Genomic DNA, 24,427 nt, shown 5'->3' with positions numbered 1-24,427 from the left:
TTTCTTAGCCATTATTGCACATTCGTAAAAATATACATCAGTTGGCCAAAAACCTGATTTCATGTTTGAGTGTTTGATTCAGACTACCCCTTTAAAAGTTGTGGCTAAGCATTGTGTAGTATTTATCTTTTTATTACTTCCAATATATGTACATTTCAGCATTGTATAAAAAATCATCTAACAACAGCACGATTCTTATTTTAGATGTTTTATTTAGAACAAAACATCCACATGTCAGTCGATTCCCAACAAGCAGTTGGCTCAGTTGCTCATCATGGCCTATGGAAAAGATGAGAAAGAAAAACATTAGATGTGCCTTCATCATGATTCACGTGTACTGTACAACATCTCTAGTTCTACTGTAGATACTCTAAAACAAAGTTGAAAAGAATCTCAATGGTTCCATCAAGCAACTCGACTCAAAATATCAGTCAAAGTGACACTCTTTATCTCTGTGAACACTTTGCAGCAAATAACACTTTCGTACCTAATCATTGTGGACCACAAAAATTATAGTCAAAGTGTTCCAATGTGAACTGAGCTGAATGCACTTACAGTGTTGATCCAGTCCATGTAGGAGCTGACTTGGGTGAAGACAGTAGGCTTCTTGGGGAAGTTGCAGTTCAGCCCAAGCTCACGATACCGTGGACCTCCCAGACTCCATCAGCATTCTGGCAGTTCAGGGGACCACCGGAGTCACCCTGGGTCAAAGCACAAAACCAGAAATTCAAACAAAACAAGTGCAGCACAGCTCTATCATTCTGTAGACCAGGGGTCTGGAATATGCGGTTCTCTTTTGACATTGGATGGCCTAGTGTCTCTTTGGTCACTTTTGAACATTTGCAATAAGGTGCCTGAATTTGTTCATAATTACATAGTTATGGGCACTGTTATCATTTTGTTGTGCAAAGGTACGCTTTGGGACTCACATTGCATCCGGACACAATGCCATCTCCTCCAGCGCACACCATGGTGTCGCTCACCATGGGTAAAGGTGCCGTGGTCAGCGACAGGACATCAGGGAGGGCGCCTCCGGCTGTTAGCGGAAAGGAAGACACCACACAATGTGTTACCTCAGGTAAGGTCCTTCTCTTTAAAGTCCTTATCTTTAAAGGTGAACTGACATTGTTTTGACTACTTTGATTTAACTACAAACAGTCATATCAGTCCAAAATATGGTCTGATATGGTCACCATAGCAGCACCCACCCATAGCGTGCGCTCCAGCAGGTATATCGCACTAGTCATCCCCAAAGCCAATTCCTCCTTTGGCTGCCTTTCCTTCCAGTTCTCTGCTGCCAATGACTGGAATGAACTGCAAAAATCACTGAAGCTGAAGACTCATATCTCCCTCACTAGCTTTAAGCACCAGCTGTCAGAGCAGCTCACAGATCACTGCACCTGTACATAGCCCATTTGTAATATAGCCCATCCAACTACCTCATCCCCATACTGGATATATTTATTTATCTTGCTCCTTTGCACCCCAGTATCTCTACTAGCACATGCATCATCCTCACATCAATCACTCCAGTGTTTAATTGGTATATTGTAATTAACTTCGCCACCATGGCCTATTTATTGCCTTACCTCATTTGCACACACTGTATATAGATTTCTTCTACTGTATTATTGACTGTAAGTTTGTTTATTCCATGTGTAACTCTGTGTAGTTGTATGTGTCAAACTGATTTGCTTTATTCTTGGCCAGGTCATAGTTATAAATGAGAACTTGTTCTCAACTAGCCTACCTGGTTAAATAAAGGTTAAATAAAAAATATAAATAAATAAATAGCTTGCTAATGTCGGGTAATAGTAGATCACCGTAATGTAAGTTAACCTACTACAGCTGAATGAGCTCAAAAACGTATGCAATTGTATTTTTGACCAGGCTTGTTAATAAGATTGTTAGTATTTTATTGTTTTTCTCGTCTCAAATTGGTAGTTTTTGCTTTTTGTTTATTCACTTCTTGATCATAGATTGAAAAGCCATCCTTAAAGTAGGTGCGCAGAGGATCTACCATGCCCAATGACGTTGTTTTAATATGGCAGTGGCTGCGCCCACATCTCTTGACGCTTGTGCGAGACGCTCGAAAAACGTAGAATGTAATGTTCTAAAAGCATTTTCATAACATCACGTTCAACCAGCTGATGCAACGAACGTTGAATGTTGATTTCAGCGTTTCAGTTCATCTTTAATGAACTACCTATTCAGTTGTGTACTATAATTTTTGCTGTGTTATCTTATTCACCAAACGTGTCTATTTAACCTGCACCACCATAAAGCAAATTTAGCATTGGTTATACCGGATGATGAGGGAACTGCATTTCTCATGGACAACAATCTTGGCAACACCAACAGTCCTCAGTCTGAACCAGGTTGTGCTTTCCCAGGTAGACTCTGTAGGTCCTGCTACTGCTTGAGATAAACAATCACTGTTACATGGCGTGACACCAGGTATCCAATTCACCAAACTTCAAACTTTATGTTAAACTTTGATTCTCTTGATACATGTTGAAAATTATATAAAATGTACATTCAAATGAATAACTATACTATTATTGCAGCTTGGATTTCAGGACTGCGGCCCATTATAGTTCCTGCTCATGACTGCCCCCAAATGCCCCTTCTTAAAAATATTCTCTCTTACCTCATGCAGTGAGCAGCGGTGAGGACCCACTCGCTGGAAATCAGAGTTCCACCACAAGTGTGTCTCCATTCGACATCCCTGTCGTACTGGAGAGAGACCTGAAACACACAGGAAAGCAGGGAATAGTTACTTTAGGTTTCATTGTGGTAAAATATCCGCAATGATATTAACCTCTCTGCACACGGAACCCGCTAGAGGGCTGAAATTCCACAACATACGGTGATCGCTACATAAATAGTCACATTAAACATTCATGAAAATACAAGTGTCTCACATGAATCGAAAGCCTAGAATCTTGCTAATCCAACTGCGTTGTTAGATTTAAAAAAGGATTTACTGCGAAAGAATACGATGCGATTATCTGAGCATAGAGCCCATAAAAAACAACAATTTTAACGAGCACAGGCGTAACATAATCACAAACTGCATTAAAATAAATCGTTTACCTTTGACGATCTTCGTCTGTTTGCAATTCCAATGCTCATTGTTACACAATGAATGATCTTTTGTTTGATCAAATCCATTTTTATAGCCTAACACGAAACATTTTGTGAACCGCTTGTTTCGTGAATTGCATCTCATTCCATTTTCCACGACACATTCCAGGTAAATAACCCACACAGAACGTGACTTTTCCAGTCATGTTTGGTTTCACTGCAATCAGCTGGTTTGTTTATAACACAATCAAATAGATGGGCCATTTCGCGGGACGTATTGACTAAAAGAAACCGATTTGAAGACAACAAGTCATGACATCATTGTGCACCAATCATTTGCCCACTGTTTCGTTGATTGACTGTCTTTTAACCCGAAACTGATCGTCTTGAAATCTAGCTGGGTAGATAGCCAATGAGCTGAGGTAAACGGCAATAGGTCCTGTTTATGTGTTGCAAGACCAACCCATGTAGTAAGCTCCAGTGTAAAGAGAGTCATCCTCTATTGAAGTTTCATACTGGAAGGAGAAACACATATTACGCACTAAATTGTTTGGTAAACGCGCAGATTCAGCTGTTTATATATATCAATCAGTTTGGTGACTAAGTCAGGGAAAGCTAAATCTAAGTCTAGATATACAGATGTACACACAATTTTGGAGTAAATTGATTGGGCAAGTGAGACAGAGATTGTTGTAGGACGATTCATTTAGCGATTGTGGAGGAATATTTTTGGAACGGGAGAGGACATCGTTTTGGACTGGTAAGTTCTTATCATGCTAATGCCCTTGTTTGAAATTAATAAAATATTATATTATTTGTGATTTTTTTTAAATTTTAGAAGCAATATATAAACATGTAATGATGCGTGTGTCTGCCGCCCCACCCCAACCCACATGAAATAGCCTATTTGAGGCTGTTGAGGGGAGGGCAGGCCCAGAACAATGGCCAAAGTGAAATGGAGACAGTAGATACAGCTGGTCTGTTGTAATATAATAGAGACAGTAGATCTAGCTGAAATGTCATAATATAAAAGAGACAGTAGATCTAGCAGGTCTATAATAATATATTCAACCTTATGTTCCCTGTACTCCATATATATATATATGTTTATTATACTTGTTGATACAGGGCTCATATATGAAACTATTCTAACTGAACATTTTCTTTCACAGTGACACTGACTCCGAATGGGAGTCTTATCCGGTGTCCTGTGTGAATTTAAATTGTTGGGGATAGGGGGCAGTATTTTCACTTTTGATGAATTGCGTGCCCATGGTGAACTGCATCCTACTCTGTCCTAGATTGCTAATATATGCATATTATTACAATTGGATAGAAAATACTCTGAAGTTTCTAAAACTGTTAGAATTATGTCTGTGAGTATAACAGAACTCATAGGGCAGGCAATCTTCCAAACAGGAAGTGAAATTCTGAATGCGTTTCTAATTTTAAATCATCGCCTCTTCCCTTCCAAATATGATATGGAGCTGCTAGCACTTCCTACACCTTCCACTAGATGTCCTCATTCAGTAGAACGTGGAATGGAGCCTCTGGTGTGAACTTTGGCCGAATGGGAGGGGAAATAGTCACTGTCCTGGCAGAATGCAATTTCCCTGTGGCGCATTTGTCTGTGGATGTCACCATGGTTCCATTTGGCTGCAGATGAAAACGTATGATCCGGTTGGGACGTTATTGGATATATATGAAAATAACATCCTGAAGATTGATTCTCTACTTAGTTTGACCAGTTTATTCGACCTGGAATATATATTTTTGAAGTTTTCGTCCGAGTTCTCCTGGACCAGCGTCAGCTTTTGGGCACATAAGGTGAAAGTGCTAGCAAATGCAGCTAATTGGACACTAGTATTGGACATTATGGAACAAAACAACGATTTATTGTGGAACTAGGACTCCTTGCACTGCATTCTGATGAAAGATCATCAAAGGTAAGGGAATATTTATGATGTAATTTAGTATTTCTGTTGACTCCAATAATCTGAGCTCAGATTATTGCATGGTAGGCTTTTTTCGTAAGGTTTAAAAAAAAAAATCTGACACAGCGATTACATTAAGAACCAGTGTATCTTCAATTATATGTAGAACATGTATCTTTAGTCAAAGTTTATGATGAGTATTTCTGTTATTTGGCGTAAACTTTCTGTAATTCCTCCTGATATTTTGGAGGCACTTCTGAACATGGCGTCAATGTAAACCGAGATTTGTGGATATAAATATGCATATTATCGAACAAAACATTAATGTATTGTGTAACATGTCATATGAGTGTCATCTGATGAAGATTTTCAAAAAGTTAGTGATTCATTTCATCTCTAATTCTGCTTTTGTGACTCTATTTTTGGCTGGGAAAAATTGCTTTTTTTTTTTTGATTTGGTGGTGGTCTAACATAAATATATGTTGTGTTTTAGCTGTAAAACATTTAAAAAAAATTGGGCATGATGGGTAGATTAACAAGATGTTTATCTTTCATTTGCTGTATTGGACTTGTTAATGTGTGAAAGTTATATATTATATTTTGAATTCCCTGCGCCACCTTTTCAGCTGAATGGGGGGAGTTCCCCTAGCTCCCCCCCTACTTTGTGCAATTTCCGCCTGAAGACATACCCAAATCTAACAGCCTGTAGCTCAGGCACAGAACCAAAGATATGCATATTATTGGTACCAATTGAAAGAAAACACTCTGAAGATTGTGTAAATGTGAATTGAATGTAGGAGAATATAACACAATAGATCTGGTTTATATATATATATATATATACTGTATATATACATTTACAAAATAACATGGGTAACTATTTACACACTTACAATATTTGGAAGACCCTCAGTCCTCTATCAACTCAAATCTATTTATATAGCCCCAGCCTAAAACCCCAAACAGCAAGCAATGCAGGTGTAGAAGCACGGTGGCTAGGAAAAACTCCCTAGATAGGCAAAAACCTAGGAAGAAACTGGAACAGCAGCAAGGCCAGTGGGACTGGGGACAGCAAGGAGTCATTATGCCAAGTAGTCCTGACGCATGGTCCTAGGGCTCATGTCCTCTGAGAGAGAGAAAGAGAGAATTAGAGAGAGCATACTTAAGAATGAGAATTCAGATTTCAAAAGCAGGTAGAGCCACTTTTAACAGTTTTAACATGGTTGTGATACAAAGCAACAGTCACTATGGCTACACAGGAAGCCTGATTCTGATCTTTTTGTCTCTAATTGGTATTTTGACAAATCAGATCAGCTCTGAAAAAGATCTGTGAAAAATTATCAGAATTGGGCTGTCTGTTGTAAATGCAACCTTAGCATGTTATGCGTCAAGTTAACATGAGGTACCTTCCAAGGGCCAGCTTTTGGGCCTGACGTCCTCTCCTCCCACCACTCTCGTCACCACAGGAGGGAAGGTGGGCAAGCCACACCCGTAGACTCAGAAACACAACACACTCAGAACTCTCACACATACAGTTGAAGTCGGAAGTTCACATACACGTAGGTATGGGTCAATTAAAACTCATTTTTCCAACCAATCCACAAATGTCTTGTTAACAAACTATAGTTTTGGCAAGTCGGTTAGGACATCATCTTTGTGCTTGACACGTATTTTTTTCAACAATTGTTTACAGACAGATTATTTCACTTATAATCCACTGTATCACAATTCCAGTGGGTCAGAAGTTTACACACAAGTTTACACATTTGACTGTGCCTTTAAACAGCTTGGAAAATTCTAGAAAATTATGTTGTGACTTCAGAATATTCTGATAGTCTAATTGACATAATTTGAGTCAATTGGAGGTGCCTATTTGCTTGACATCATGGGAAAATCTAAAGAAATCAGCCAAGACCTCTGAAAGAAAAATTGTAGACCTCCACAAGTCTGGTTCATCCTTGGGAGCAATTTCCAAACTCCTGAAGGTACCACTATCATCTGTACAAACAATAGTACGCAAGTATAAACACCATGGGACCACTCAGCCGTCATACCACTCAGGAAGGAGACGGGTTCTGTCTCCTAGAGATGAACGTACTTTGGTGTGAAAAGTGCAAATCAATCCCAGAACAAAAATGAAGGACCTTGTGAAGATGCTGCAGGAAACAGGTACAAAAGTATCTATATCCAAAGTAAAACGAGTCCTATGTTGACATAACCTGAAAGGCCGCTCAGCAAGGAAGAAGCCACTGCTCCAAAACAGCGATAATAATTCCAGACTACGGTTTGCAGCTGCACATGGGGAGAAAGATCATGCTTTTTGGAGAAATGCCCTCTGGTCTGATGGAACAAAAATAAAACTGTTTGGCCATAATGACCATTGTTATGTTTAGAGTTAAAAGGGGGGTGCTTGCAAGCCAAAGAACACCAACTGTGAAGCAAGGGGGTGGCAGCATCCTGTTGTGGGGGTGCTTTGCTGCAGGAGGGTCTGGTGCACTTCACAAAATAGATGGCTTCATGAGGGAGGAAAATTATGTGGATATATTGAAGCAACATCTCAAGACTTCAGTCAGGAAGTTAAAGCTTGGTTGCAATGGGTCTTCCAAATGGACAATGACCCTAAGCATACTTCCAAAGTTGTGGCAGGACAACAAAGTCAAGGTGTTGGAGTGGACATCACAAAGCCCTGACCTCAATCCCATAGAAAATTTGTTGGCAGAACTGAAAAACCGTGTGTGAGCAAGGAGGCCTACAAACCTGACTCAGTTACACCAGCTCTGTCAGGAGGAATGGGCCAAAATTCACCCAACTTATTGTGGGAAGATTGTGAAAGACTACCCCGAAACGTTTGAATGCGATGAAAGAAATAAAAGCTTAAATAAATCATTCTCTCTACTATTATTCTGACATTACAAAATTCTTAAAATAAAGTGGTGATCCTAACTGACCTAAGACCGTTTTTTTTACTAGGATTTAGATGTCAGAAATGGTGAAAAACTGAGTTTAAATGTATTTGGCTAAGGTGTATGTAAGCTTCTGACTTCAACTGCAACTTCAAGTCTGTTAGTGTGCATTGTATGTGTTCGCTATGCGGGGGCAATGATAAGACAAGCGGAACTATTTGGCTAATAACTGTTTTAACGGGGATCATTATCGTAGCAACACACCCTTTGGAGTGAAGGCAATCCCGCGCTCTTAGCTACATTTTCATGTCTTCGTGTGTTGTTTGTAAAGGTTGAAGTGTGTATGTTAGGATGGTAACGTTATAATAATTAAGGATGATGCGTGAATTCATGCCAGAAATAATGTGTGAAGTTTTGATTTCCTCCCTTCTGTAATAAGCAGCCAATGAGGTATTTTTCCTTCATTCATGTGTTTAATCTGATACTGTTATAGCTCCGGCTAAAATGTTTATGTATGTAAGCACTTCAGAGTTATACCAAGCTAATAAGTCGAGTGACTTAAGAAGGTCGTAAAACAAGAAGGTTGTAAGAGTGTGCTTAACTCTATTTTCATTTACTTTTTAGTTTTCACAGAAGGTGATAATTCTGACTAAAACTACAGAATAAAGCTGCCAGTTAAAATCAAGGAACGGTTGTGCTCGTCGTTACTGGAAGGAGCCACATGCATTACTATCAATACACTATTGAGTCAAAAATGCAACATTTTGATTGTATTAGAAATGAATACACTTCAAGTTTATGCATTTCCACATTTATGTATTTTACTGGAAATGCTACTTTATAGATTTAACAATGTAACATTATGTCAACTTAAGATGGAAGAGAAGTAGGCTACTGTATGGTGTTATGTTTATATTAGTAAACACATAAGTAGAATACTTACTAGCAGCAACCAGACAAGCGAGGACCACAAACTTCATCCTGTTTGTATCTTCAAAATGTCTGTTCATACCAAGGATGCCTTTATACTGTAGGCTACTGTATGTGTCATTTGCTAAACAGATTCTGGGAAACGATTCGTCAGCCACCCTGTCTGAGCAAACTGGGGGTGAAGCTACGGACAGCCAGCCCAGCCTCACGGATAAAATTGCCCACCGCCCTTTTTTTCCCACTTTCCTTGAATTGTAATATTGATTTAAAAAGAGATTAGGATTAATCATATGTGTAGTGACGAGCATTTCTCACAGTTTCTCAGAGCAGCATGTTTCATAAATTGTAAATTACCAACGCATGGTGACCTAGATAAAATAAAGTAAGTAGCACGGTACCGCACAATCTACAAAAATATGGATTTTATTGTGATAGTAATGTCATATAATTGTATTATATGCTAATTAGAGGATGTGTTGTTAATTTTTTTCCCAGTCTATGCCTTTAAAGAGTTCAATTGAGAAACTCCCTATGTTATGGTCCCAAACTTCTGAAAGACCTTTTCAATGACCAATAGCCTTCTATACACATTGCACTTGAAATTGTAGTTTTAGATGCATACCCAAAAGCACTGCTTTTGATTGTTTTGCACCTCTTTGTCATCACTATTGTTGGTTGAGACACACATCTACGGTTCATTATACTATATAATGATATAATGTTGGTTAATACTTGCTTGACCAAATCTGTTATTACAGATAACTCTGAACAAAAATTAACATTGTTCTGTCCCCATAAATATCAACTTTATGCAGTTTGGTGAAATTTTTTCCATAGGAGTCAACTCAGGCAACCGGAGTTATTCCATAACACCTGTGAATTTCACACAACCCACAGTTGAGAAGACAAACATTGCGAAAAACATGTTATCTCCTAGGTAAAAAAATGTGTAACATTTTCCTGACTTGTTCCAGACAGGTCATTATGCAACATGCACCAAGTGTTTTTCTATAACTATTCTCCAGCTATTTAAGGTGGAGGTTGTTCACCTAGGTTGTTCACCTAGTTCAGACCAATTTGCTATCGGAACCAAAAATATAAGAAACAATGCAATTGTAAACAAACAGTGTATAGATTCAAAACAAGGTTCAATCTATAATTTTGAATATCATGTGCGGTCATATCTATAGGTCTGTCTATGAATTTAAGAGTGATTACATTTCTCCAGCCCCATCCCTCAGCTGCTTACCAAAACTAGTAGCAGTTTAGTGGGTTTTCTAATCCCAGATTGCCCCTTTAAACATTTAAGGACAACTTATTTTACAAGCCATAAAACTGCCTGGTATTAAATCATAGTATAAAAATATTTTTTTTACATCCAGAGTGCATCAAAAATGATTGAGACTTTGTTTATGGAAAAGTGGTTATTTCTGCATTTCAATGTTGCAACATGCTGAAAATTGTCCACAATGTTCGTATCATCTCGAATAAACAATTTTTTTTTACATCCAGAGTGCATCAAATATGATTTAGAGCTTGTTTATTGAAAAGTGGTTATTTCTGTATGTTGCAACTTGCTGAAAATTGTCCACAGTGTTCATATCATCTCAAATAATCAGAACAGCAAAACTTGTACATCCAGAGTGCATCAAACAAGATTTAGACATTGATTATGAAAAAGTGTTTATTTCTGTATTTCAATGTTGCAACTTGCTGAAAATTGTCCACATGTTTCATATCATCTCAAATAAACAGCACAGCAAAAATGTTACATCCAGTGCATCAAACATGATTTAGACCTTGTTTATGGAAAAGTGTATATTTCTGTATGTTGCAACTTGCTGAAAATTGTCCACAGTGTTCATGTCATCTCAAATATAACAGCACAGCAACAATTGTACATCCAGAGTGAATCAAACATGATTTAGACCTTGTTTATGGAAAAGTGTTTATTTCTGTATGTTGCAACTTGCCGAAAATTGTCCACAGTGTTCATATCATTTCAATTAAACAGCACATCAAAACTTTTACATCCAGAGTGCATCAAACTAAATTTAGACCTTGCAGAGTGGATCAAACATGATTTAGAGCTTGTTTATGGAAAAGTGCTTATTTCTGTATTTCCATGTTGCAACTTGCTGAAAACTGTCCACAATGTTCATTTCATCTCAAATAGACAGCACAGCAAAAATTGGATATCCAGAGTGCATCAAACATGATTTAGAGCTTGTTTATGGAAAAGTGCTTATTTCTGTATTTCCATGTTGCAACTTGCTGAAAACTGTCCACAATGTTCATTTCATCTCAAATAGACAGCACAGCAAAAATTGGACATCCAGAGTGCATCAAACATGATTTAGAGCTTGTTTATGGAAAAGTGCTTATTTCTGCATTTCCATGTTGCAATTTGCTGAAAACAGTCTACAGTGTTTTCATAACATCTCGAATAAACATAACAAATGTTTTTTTTAATCCAGAGTGCATCAAACATGATTTAGAGCTTGTTTATGGAAAAAAAAGTTATTTCTGTATGTTGCAACTTGCTGAAAACTGTGCACAATGTTCATTTCATCTCAAACAGACAGCAGGGCAAAAATTGGACATCCAGAGTGCATCAAATATGATTTAGAGCTTGTTTATGGAAAAGTGCTTATTTCTGTATTTCCATGTTGCAACTTGCTGAAAACTGTCCACAATGTTCATTTCATCTCAAATAGACAGCACAGCAAAAATTGGACATCCAGAGTGCATCAAACATGATTTAGAGCTTGTTTATGGAAAAGTGCTTATTTCTGCATTTCCATGTTGCAATTTGCTGAAAACAGTCTACAGTGTTTTCATAACATCTCGAATAAACATAACAAATGTTTTTTTTAATCCAGAGTGCATCAAACATGATTTAGAGCTTGTTTATGGAAAAAATGTTATTTCTGTATGTTGCAACTTGCTGAAAAATGTGCACAGTGTTCATTTCATCTCAAATAGACAGCACAGTAAAATTTGACATCTAGAGTGCATCAAACATGATTTAGAGCTTGTTTATGAAAAAGTGCTTATTTCTGTATTTCCATGTTGCAACTTGCTGAAAACTGTCCACAATGTTCATTTCATCTCAAATAGACAGCACAGCAAAAATTGGACATCCAGAGTGCATCAAACATGATTTAGAGCTTGTTTATGGAAAAGTGCTTATTTCTGCATTTCAATGTTGCAACTTGCTGAAAACTATCCACGGTGTTCATTTTATCTCAACTAGACACAGCACAGCAAAAATTGGATATCCAGAGTGCATCAAACATGATTTAGAGCTTGTTTATGGAAAAGTGCTTATTTTTGCATTTCAATGTTTCAACTTGCTGAAAACTGTCCACGGTGTTCATTTCATCTCAACCTAGACACAGCACAGCAAAAATTGGACATCCAGAGTGCATCAAACATGATTTAGAGCTTGTTTATGGAAAAGTGCTTATTTCTGCATTTCAATGTTGTAACTTGCTGAAAACTATCCACGGCGTTCATTTCATCTCAACTATAGACAGCACAGCAAAAATTGGACATCCAGAGTGCATCAAAACATGATTTAGAGCTTATTTATGGAAAAGTGCTTATTTCTGCATTTCAATGTTGCAACTTGATGAAAACAGTCTACAGTGTTTTCATAACATCTCGAATAAACATAACAAAAAAATTTTTTTATCCAGAGTGCTTCAAACATGATTTAGAGCTTGTTTATGGAAAAGTGCTTATTTCTGCATTTCAATGTTTCAACTTGCTGAAAACTGTCCACGGTGTTCATTTCACCTCAACCTAGACACAGCACAGCAAAAATTGGACATCCAGAGTGCATCAAACATGATTTAGAGCTTGTTTATGGAAAAGTGCTTATTTCTGCATTTCAATGTTGCAACTTGCTGAAAACTATCCACGGTGTTCATTTTATCTCAACTATGGACAGCACAGCAAAAATTGGACATCCAGAGTGCATCAAACATGATTTAGAGCTTGTTTATGGAAAAGTGCTTATTTCTGCATTTCAATGTTGCAACTTGCTGAAAACTATCCACGGCGTTCATTTCATCTCAACTATAGACAGCACAGCAAAAATTGGACATCCAGAGTGCATCAAAACATGATTTAGAGCTTGTTTATGGAAAAGTGCTTATTTCTGCATTTCAATGTTGCAACTTGCTGAAAACTATCCACGGCGTTCATTTCATCTCAACTATGGACAGCACAGCAAAAATTGGACATCCAGAGTGCATCAAACATGATTTAGAGCTTGTTTATGGAAAAGTGCTTATTTCTGCATTTCAATGTTGCAACTTGCTGAAAACTGTCCACGGCGTTCATTTCATCTCAACCTAGACACAGCACAGCAAAAATTGGACATCCAGAGTGCATCAAACATTATTTAGAGCTTGTTTATGGAAAAGTGCTTATTTCTGCATTTCAATATTGCAACTTGCTGAAAACTGTCCACGGTGTTCATTTCACCTCAACCTAGACACAGCACAGCAAAAATTGGACATCCAGAGTGCATCAAACATGATTTAGACCTTGTTTATGGAAAAGTGTTTATTTCTGTATGTTGCAACTTGCCGAAAATTGTCCACAGTGTTCATATCATTTCAATTAAACAGCACATCAAAACTTTTACATCCAGAGTGCATCAAACTAAATTTAGACCTTGCAGAGTGGATCAAACATGATTTAGAGCTTGTTTATGGAAAAGTGCTTATTTCTGTATTTCCATGTTGCAACTTGCTGAAAACTGTCCACAATGTTCATTTCATCTCAAATAGACAGCACAGCAAAAATTGGATATCCAGAGTGCATCAAACATGATTTAGAGCTTGTTTATGGAAAAGTGCTTATTTCTGTATTTCCATGTTGCAACTTGCTGAAAACTGTCCACAATGTTCATTTCATCTCAAATAGACAGCACAGCAAAAATTGGACATCCAGAGTGCATCAAACATGATTTAGAGCTTGTTTATGGAAAAGTGCTTATTTCTGCATTTCCATGTTGCAATTTGCTGAAAACAGTCTACAGTGTTTTCATAACATCTCGAATAAACATAACAAATGTTTTTTTTAATCCAGAGTGCATCAAACATGATTTAGAGCTTGTTTATGGAAAAAAAAGTTATTTCTGTATGTTGCAACTTGCTGAAAACTGTGCACAATGTTCATTTCATCTCAAACAGACAGCAGGGCAAAAATTGGACATCCAGAGTGCATCAAATATGATTTAGAGCTTGTTTATGGAAAAGTGCTTATTTCTGCATTTCCATGTTGCAACTTGCTGAAAACTGTCCACAAATGTTCATTTCATCTCAAACAGACAGCACAGCAAAAATTGGACATCCAGAGTGCATCAAACATGATTTAGAGCTTGTTTATGGAAAAAATGTTATTTCTGTATGTTGCAACTTGCTGAAAAATGTGCACAGTGTTCATTTCATCTCAAATAGACAGCACAGTAAAATTTGACATCTAGAGTGCATCAAACATGATTTAGAGCTTGTTTATGAAAAAGTGCTTATTTCTGTATTTCCATGTTGCAACTTGCTGAAAACTGTCCACAATGTTCATTTCATCTCAAATAGACAGCACAGCAAAAATTGGACATCCAGAGTGCATCAAACATGATTTAGAGCTTGTTTATGGAAAAGTGCTTATTTCTGCATTTCAATGTTGCAACTTGCTGAAAACTATCCACGGTGTTCATTTTATCTCAACTAGACACAGCACAGCAAAAATTGGATATCCAGAGTGCATCAAACATGATTTAGAGCTTGTTTATGGAAAAGTGCTTATTTTTGCATTTCAATGTTTCAACTTGCTGAAAACTGTCCACGGTGTTCATTTCATCTCAACCTAGACACAGCACAGCAAAAATTGGACATCCAGAGTGCATCAAACATGATTTAGAGCTTGTTTATGGAAAAGTGCTTATTTCTGCATTTCAATGTTGTAACTTGCTGAAAACTATCCACGGCGTTCATTTCATCTCAACTATAGACAGCACAGCAAAAATTGGACATCCAGAGTGCATCAAAACATGATTTAGAGCTTATTTATGGAAAAGTGCTTATTTCTGCATTTCAATGTTGCAACTTGATGAAAACAGTCTACAGTGTTTTCATAACATCTCGAATAAACATAACAAAAAAATTTTTTTATCCAGAGTGCTTCAAACATGATTTAGAGCTTGTTTATGGAAAAGTGCTTATTTCTGCATTTCAATGTTTCAACTTGCTGAAAACTGTCCACGGTGTTCATTTCACCTCAACCTAGACACAGCACAGCAAAAATTGGACATCCAGAGTGCATCAAACATGATTTAGAGCTTGTTTATGGAAAAGTGCTTATTTCTGCATTTCAATGTTGCAACTTGCTGAAAACTATCCACGGTGTTCATTTTATCTCAACTATGGACAGCACAGCAAAAATTGGACATCCAGAGTGCATCAAACATGATTTAGAGCTTGTTTATGGAAAAGTGCTTATTTCTGCATTTCAATGTTGCAACTTGCTGAAAACTATCCACGGCGTTCATTTCATCTCAACTATAGACAGCACAGCAAAAATTGGACATCCAGAGTGCATCAAAACATGATTTAGAGCTTGTTTATGGAAAAGTGCTTATTTCTGCATTTCAATGTTGCAACTTGCTGAAAACTATCCACGGCGTTCATTTCATCTCAACTATGGACAGCACAGCAAAAATTGGACATCCAGAGTGCATCAAACATGATTTAGAGCTTGTTTATGGAAAAGTGCTTATTTCTGCATTTCAATGTTGCAACTTGCTGAAAACTGTCCACGGCGTTCATTTCATCTCAACCTAGACACAGCACAGCAAAAATTGGACATCCAGAGTGCATCAAACATGATTTAGAGCTTGTTTATGGAAAAGTGCTTATTTCTGCATTTCAATGTTGTAACTTGATGAAAACAGTCTACAGTGTTTTCATAACATCTCGAATAAACATAACAAAAACATTTTTTTATCCAGAGTGCTTCAAACATGATTTAGAGCTTGTTTATGGAAAAGTGCTTATTTCTGCATTTCAATGTTGCAACTTGCTGAAAACTATCCACGGTGTTCATTTTATCTCAACTATGGACAGCACAGCAAAAATTGGACATCCAGAGTGCATCAAACATGATTTAGAGCTTGTTTATGGAAAAGTGCTTATTTCTGCATTTCAATGTTGCAACTTGCTGAAAACTATCCACGGTGTTCATTTCATCTCAACTAGACACAGCACAGCAAAAATTGGACATCCAGAGTGCATCAAACATGATTTAGAGCTTGTTTATGGAAAAGTGCTTATTTCTGCATTTCAATGTTGCAACTTGCTGAAAACTATCCACGGCGTTCATTTCATCTCAACTATAGACAGCACAGCAAAAATTGGATATCCAGAGTGCATCAAACATGATTTAGAGCTTGTTTATGGAAAAGTGCTTATTTCTGTATTTCCATGTTGCAACTTGCTGAAAACAGTCTACAGTGTTTTTATAACATCTCGAATAAACATAACAAATGTTTGTTTTTTATCCAGAGTGCATCAAACATGATTTAGAGCTTGTTTATGGAAAAGTGCTTATTTCTGTATTTCCATGTTGCAACTTGCTGAAAACTGTCCACAATGTTCATTTCATCTCAAATAGACAGCACAGCAAAAATTGGACATCCAGAGTGCATCAAACATGATTTAGAGCTTGTTTATGGAAAAGTGCTTATTTCTGCATTTCCATGTTGCAAATTTGCTGAAAACAGTCTACAGTGTTTTCATAACATCTCGAATAAACATAACAAATGTTTTTTTTAATCCAGAGTGCATCAAACATGATTTAGAGCTTGTTTATGGAAAAAAAAGTTATTTCTGTATGTTGCAACTTGCTGAAAACTGTGCACAATGTTCATTTCATCTCAAACAGACAGCAGGGCAAAAATTGGACATCCAGAGTGCATCAAATATGATTTAGAGCTTGTTTATGGAAAAGTGCTTATTTCTGCATTTCCATGTTGCAACTTGCTGAAAACTGTCCACAATGTTCATTTCATCTCAAACAGACAGCACAGCAAAAATTGGACATCCAGAGTGCATCAAACATGATTTAGAGCTTGTTTATGGAAAAAATGTTATTTCTGTATGTTGCAACTTGCTGAAAAATGTGCACAGTGTTCATTTCATCTCAAATAGACAGCACAGTAAAATTTGACATCTAGAGTGCATCAAACATGATTTAGAGCTTGTTTATGAAAAAGTGCTTATTTCTGTATTTCCATGTTGCAACTTGCTGAAAACAGTCTACAGTGTTTTTATAACATCTCGAATAAACATAACAAATGTTTGTTTTTTATCCAGAGTGCATCAAACATGATTTAGAGCTTGTTTATGGAAAAGTGCTTATTTCTGCATTTCAATGTTGCAACTTGATGAAAACAGTCTACAGTGTTTTCATAACATCTCGAATAAACATAACAAAAACATTTTTTTATCCAGAGTGCTTCAAACATGATTTAGAGCTTGTTTATGGAAAAGTGCTTATTTCTGCATTTCAATGTTGCAACTTGCTGAAAACTATCCACGGTGTTCATTTTATCTCAACTAGACACAGCACAGCAAAAATTGGATATCCAGAGTGCATCAAACATGATTTAGAGCTTGTTTATGGAAAAGTGCTTATTTTTGCATTTCAATGTTTCAACTTGCTGAAAACTGTCCACGGTGTTCATTTCATCTCAACCTAGACACAGCACAGCAAAAATTGGACATCCAGAGTGCATCAAACATGATTTAGAGCTTGTTTATGGAAAAGTGCTTATTTCTGCATTTCAATGTTGCAACTTGCTGAAAACTATCCACGGCGTTCATTTCATCTCAACTATGGACAGCACAGCAAAAATTGGACATCCAGAGTGCATCAAACATGATTTAGAGCTTGTTTATGGAAAAGTGCTTATTTCTGCATTTCAATGTTGCAACTTGCTGAAAACTGTCCACGGCGTTCATTTCATCTCAACCTAGACACAGCACAGCAAAAATTGGACATCCAGAGTGCATCAAACATGATTTAGAGCTTGTTTATGGAAAAGTGCTTATTTCTGCATTTCAATGTTGTAACTTGATGAAAACAGTCTACAGTGTTTTCATAACATCTCGAATAAACATAACAAAAACATTTTTTTATCCAGAGTGCTTCAAACATGATTTAGAGCTTGTTTATGGAAAAGTGCTTATTTCTGCATTTCAATGTTGCAACTTGCTGAAAACTATCCACGGTGTTCATTTTATCTCAACTATGGACAGCACAGCAAAAATTGGACATCCAGAGTGCATCAAACATGATTTAGAGCTTGTTTATGGAAAAGTGCTTATTTCTGCATTTCAATGTTGCAACTTGCTGAAAACTATCCACGGTGTTCATTTCATCTCAACTAGACACAGCACAGCAAAAATTGGACATCCAGAGTGCATCAAACATGATTTAGAGCTTGTTTATGGAAAAGTGCTTATTTCTGCATTTCAATGTTGCAACTTGCTGAAAACTATCCACGGCGTTCATTTCATCTCAACTATAGACAGCACAGCAAAAATTGGATATCCAGAGTGCATCAAACATGATTTAGAGCTTGTTTATGGAAAAGTGCTTATTTCTGTATTTCCATGTTGCAACTTGCTGAAAACAGTCTACAGTGTTTTTATAACATCTCGAATAAACATAACAAATGTTTGTTTTTTATCCAGAGTGCATCAAACATGATTTAGAGCTTGTTTATGGAAAAGTGCTTATTTCTGTATTTCCATGTTGCAACTTGCTGAAAACTGTCCACAATGTTCATTTCATCTCAAATAGACAGCACAGCAAAAATTGGACATCCAGAGTGCATCAAACATGATTTAGAGCTTGTTTATGGAAAAGTGCTTATTTCTGCATTTCCATGTTGCAAATTTGCTGAAAACAGTCTACAGTGTTTTCATAACATCTCGAATAAACATAACAAATGTTTTTTTAATCCAGAGTGCATCAAACATGATTTAGAGCTTGTTTATGGAAAAAAAAGTTATTTCTGTATGTTGCAACTTGCTGAAAACTGTGCACAATGTTCATTTCATCTCAAACAGACAGCAGGGCAAAAATTGGACATCCAGAGTGCATCAAATATGATTTAGAGCTTGTTTATGGAAAAGTGCTTATTTCTGCATTTCCATGTTGCAACTTGCTGAAAACTGTCCACAATGTTCATTTCATCTCAAACAGACAGCACAGCAAAAATTGGACATCCAGAGTGCATCAAACATGATTTAGAGCTTGTTTATGGAAAAAATGTTATTTCTGTATGTTGCAACTTGCTGAAAAATGTGCACAGTGTTCATTTCATCTCAAATAGACAGCACAGTAAAATTTGACATCTAGAGTGCATCAAACATGATTTAGAGCTTGTTTATGAAAAAGTGCTTATTTCTGTATTTCCATGTTGCAACTTGCTGAAAACAGTCTACAGTGTTTTTATAACATCTCGAATAAACATAACAAATGTTTGTTTTTTATCCAGAGTGCATCAAACATGATTTAGAGCTTGTTTATGGAAAAGTGCTTATTTCTGCATTTCAATGTTGCAACTTGATGAAAACAGTCTACAGTGTTTTCATAACATCTCGAATAAACATAACAAAAACATTTTTTTATCCAGAGTGCTTCAAACATGATTTAGAGCTTGTTTATGGAAAAGTGCTTATTTCTGCATTTCAATGTTGCAACTTGCTGAAAACTATCCACGGTGTTCATTTTATCTCAACTAGACACAGCACAGCAAAAATTGGATATCCAGAGTGCATCAAACATGATTTAGAGCTTGTTTATGGAAAAGTGCTTATTTTTGCATTTCAATGTTTCAACTTGCTGAAAACTGTCCACGGTGTTCATTTCATCTCAACCTAGACACAGCACAGCAAAATTGGACATCCAGAGTGCATCAAACATGATTTAGAGCTTGTTTATGGAAAAGTGCTTATTTCTGCATTTCAATGTTGCAACTTGCTGAAAACTATCCACGGCGTTCATTTCATCTCAACTATAGACAGCACAGCAAAAATTGGACATCCAGAGTGCATCAAAACATGATTTAGAGCTTGTTTATGGAAAAGTGCTTATTTCTGCATTTCAATGTTGCAACTTGCTGAAAACTGTCCACGGTGTTCATTTCACCTCAACCTAGACACAGCACAGCAAAAATTGGACATCCAGAGTGCATCAAACATTATTTAGAGCTTGTTTATGAAAAAGTGCTTATTTCTGCATTTCAATGTTGCAACTTGCTGAAAACTGTCCACGGTGTTCATTTCATCTCAACTATAGACAGCACAGCAAAAATTGGACATCCAGAGTGCATCAAAACATGATTTAGAGCTTATTTATGGAAAAGTGCTTATTTCTGCATTTCAATGTTGCAACTTGATGAAAACAGTCTACAGTGTTTTCATAACATCTCGAATAAACATAACAAAAAAATTTTTTTATCCAGAGTGCTTCAAACATGATTTAGAGCTTGTTTATGGAAAAGTGCTTATTTCTGCATTTCAATGTTTCAACTTGCTGAAAACTGTCCACGGTGTTCATTTCACCTCAACCTAGACACATCACAGCAAAAATTGGACATCCAGAGTGCATCAAACATGATTAGAGCTTGTTTATGGAAAAGTGCTTATTTCTGCATTTCAATGTTGCAACTTGCTGAAAACTATCCACGGTGTTCATTTTATCTCAACTATGGACAGCACAGCAAAAATTGGACATCCAGAGTGCATCAAACATGATTTAGAGCTTGTTTATGGAAAAGTGCTTATTTCTGCATTTCAATGTTGCAACTTGCTGAAAACTATCCACGGCGTTCATTTCATCTCAACTATAGACAGCACAGCAAAAATTGGACATCCAGAGTGCATCAAAACATGATTTAGAGCTTGTTTATGGAAAAGTGCTTATTTCTGCATTTCAATGTTGCAACTTGCTGAAAACTATCCACGGCGTTCATTTCATCTCAACTATGGACAGCACAGCAAAAATTGGACATCCAGAGTGCATCAAACATGATTTAGAGCTTGTTTATGGAAAAGTGCTTATTTCTGCATTTCAATGTTGCAACTTGCTGAAAACTGTCCACGGTGTTCATTTCACCTCAACCTAGACACAGCACAGCAAAAATTGGACATCCAGAGTGCATCAAACATGATTTAGAGCTTGTTTATGGAAAAGTGCTTATTTCTGCATTTCAATGTTGTAACTTGATGAAAACAGTCTACAGTGTTTTCATAACATCTCGAATAAACATAACAAAAACATTTTTTATCCAGAGTGCTTCAAACATGATTTAGAGCTTGTTTATGGAAAAGTGCTTATTTCTGCATTTCAATGTTGCAACTTGCTGAAAACTATCCACGGTGTTCATTTTATCTCAACTATGGACAGCACAGCAAAAATTGGACATCCAGAGTGCATCAAACATGATTTAGAGCTTGTTTATGGAAAAGTGCTTATTTCTGCATTTCAATGTTGCAACTTGCTGAAAACTATCCACGGTGTTCATTTCATCTCAACTAGACACAGCACAGCAAAAATTGGACATCCAGAGTGCATCAAACATGATTTAGAGCTTGTTTATGGAAAAGTGCTTATTTCTGCATTTCAATGTTGCAACTTGCTGAAAACTATCCACGGCGTTCATTTCATCTCAACTATAGACAGCACAGCAAAAATTGGACATCCAGAGTGCATCAAAACATGATTTAGAGCTTGTTTATGGAAAAGTGCTTATTTCTGCATTTCAATGTTGCAACTTGCTGAAAACTATCCACGGTGTTCATTTTATCTCAACTATGGACAGCACAGCAAAAATTGGACATCCAGAGTGCATCAAACATGATTTAGAGCTTGTTTATGGAAAAGTGCTTATTTCTGCATTTCAATGTTGCAACTTGCTGAAAACTATCCACGGTGTTCATTTCATCTCAACTAGACACAGCACAGCATAAATTGGACATCCAGAGTGCATCAAACATGATTTAGAGCTTGTTTATGGAAAAGTGCTTATTTCTGCATTTCAATGTTGCAACTTGCTGAAAACTATCCACGGCGTTCATTTCATCTCAACTATAGACAGCACAGCAAAAATTGGACATCCAGAGTGCATCAAACATGATTTAGAGCTTGTTTATGGAAAAGTGCTTATTTCTGCATTTCAATGTTGCAACTTGCTGAAAACTATCCACGGCGTTCATTTCATCTCAACTATAGACAGCACAGCAAAAACTTGGACATCCAGAGTGCATCAAACATGATTTAGAGCTTGTTTATGGAAAAGTGCTTATTTCTGCATTTCAATGTTGCAACTTGCTGAAACTATCCACGGTGTTCATTTCATCTCAACTAGACACAGCACAGCAAAAATTGGACATCCAGAGTGCATCAAACATTATTTAGAGCTTGTTTATGGAAAAGTGCTTATTTCTGCATTTCAATGTTGCAACTTGCTGAAAACTATCCCACGGTGTTCATTCATCTCAACTAGACACAGCACAGCAAAAATTGGACATCCAGAGTGCATCAAACATGATTTAGAGCTTGTTTATGGAAAAGTGCTTATTTCTGCATTTCAATGTTGTAACTTGATGAAAACAGTCTACAGTGTTTTCATAACATCTCGAATAAACATAATAAAAACATTTTTTTCCAGAGTGCTTCAAACATGATTTAGAGCTTGTTTATGGAAAAGTGCTTATTTCTGCATTTCAATGTTGCAACTGTGCTGAAAACTATCCACGGTGTCATTTTATCTCAACTATGGACAGCACAGCAAAAATTGGACATCCAGAGTGCATCAAACATGATTTAGAGCTTGTTTATGGAAAAGTGCTTATTTCTGCATTTCAATGTTGCAACTTGCTGAAAACTATCCACGGTGTTCATTTCATCTCAACTAGACACAGCACAGCAAAAATTGGACATCCAGAGTGCATCAAACATGAATTTAGAGCTTGTTTATGGAAAAGTGCTTATTTCTGCATTTCAATGTTGCAACTTGCTGAAACTGTCCACGGTGTTCATTTCACCTCAACCTAGACACAGCACAGCAAAAATTGGACATCCAGAGTGCATCAAACATGATTTAGAGCTTGTTTATGGAAAAGTGCTTATTTCTGCATTTCAATGTTGTAACTTGATGAAAACAGTCCTACATTGTTTTCAATAACATCTCAAATAAACATAATAAAAACATTTTTTTTCCAGAGTGCTTCAAACATGATTTAGAGCTTGTTTATGGAAAAGTGCTTATTTCTGCATTTCAATGTTGCAACTTGCTGAAAACTATCCACGGCGTTCATTTCATCTCAACTATAGACAGCACAGCAAAACTTGGACATCCAGAGTGGCATCAAACATGATTTAGAGCTTGTTTATGGAAGTGCTATTTCTGCATTTCAATGTTGCAACTGATGAAAACAGTCTACAGTGTTTTCATAACATCTCGAATAAACATAACAAAAACATTTTTTATCCAGAGTGCTTCAAACATGATTTAGAGCTTGTTTATGGAAAAGTGCTTATTTCTGCATTCAATGTTGCAACTTGCTGAAAACTATCCACGGTGTTCATTTTATCTCAACTATGGACAGCACAGCAAAAATTGGACATCCAGAGTGCATCAAACATGATTTAGAGCTTGTTTATGGAAAAGTGCTTATTTCTGCATTTCAATGTTGCAACTTGCTGAAAACTATCCACGGTGTTCATTTCATCTCAACCTAGACACAGCACAGCAAAAATTGGACATCCAGAGTGCATCAAACATGATTTAGAGCTTGTTTATGGAAAAGTGCTTATTTCTGCATTTCAATGTTGCAACTTGCTGAAAACTATCCACGGTGTTCATTTCATCTCAACTATAGACAGCACAGCAAAAATTGGACATCCAGAGTGCATCAAACATGATTTAGAGCTTGTTTATGGAAAAGTGCTTATTTCTGCATTTCAATGTTGCAACTTGCTGAAACTATCCACGGTGTTCATTTCATCTCAACTATAGACAGCACAGCAAAACTTGGACATCCAGAGTGCATCAACATGATTTAGAGCTTGTTTATGGAAAAGTGCTTATTTCTGCATTTCATGTTGCAACTGCTGAAAACTATTCCACGGTGTTCATTTCATCTCAACCTGGACCACAGCACAGCAAAAATTGGATTATCCAAGGTGCATCAACATATGATTTAGAGCTTGTTTATGGAAAAGTGCTTATTTCTGCATTCAATGTTTGTAACTTGCTGTGAAAACAGTCTCTACAAGTGTTTCATACACAATCTCGAAATAAACATAATAAAAACATTTTTTTTCCAGAGTGCCTTCAAACATGATTTAGAGCTTGTTTATGGAACAAGTGCTTATTCTGCCATTTCAATGTTGCCAACTTGCTGAAAACTATCCACGGTGTTCATTTATTCAAATATGGACAAGCACAGCAACAATTGGACATCCAGAGTGCATAAAACATGATTT

At 36.8% G+C, this 24,427-nt stretch overlaps 1 pseudogene; it reads right to left on the bottom strand.

The window, feature by feature from the left end:
* Positions 1–623: 623 nt before the first annotated feature.
* Positions 624–8,904, bottom strand: LOC109869662 (chymotrypsin-like elastase family member 2A; annotated as a pseudogene).
* Positions 8,905–24,427: the final 15,523 nt, after the last annotated feature.

Source organism: Oncorhynchus kisutch, linkage group LG24 (genome assembly GCF_002021735.2).
Source record: "Oncorhynchus kisutch isolate 150728-3 linkage group LG24, Okis_V2, whole genome shotgun sequence".
NCBI lineage: Eukaryota > Metazoa > Chordata > Actinopteri > Salmoniformes > Salmonidae > Oncorhynchus > Oncorhynchus kisutch.
The sequence above is the reverse complement of the archived record's forward strand: the minus strand, read 5'-3'. Positions and strand labels throughout refer to the sequence as shown.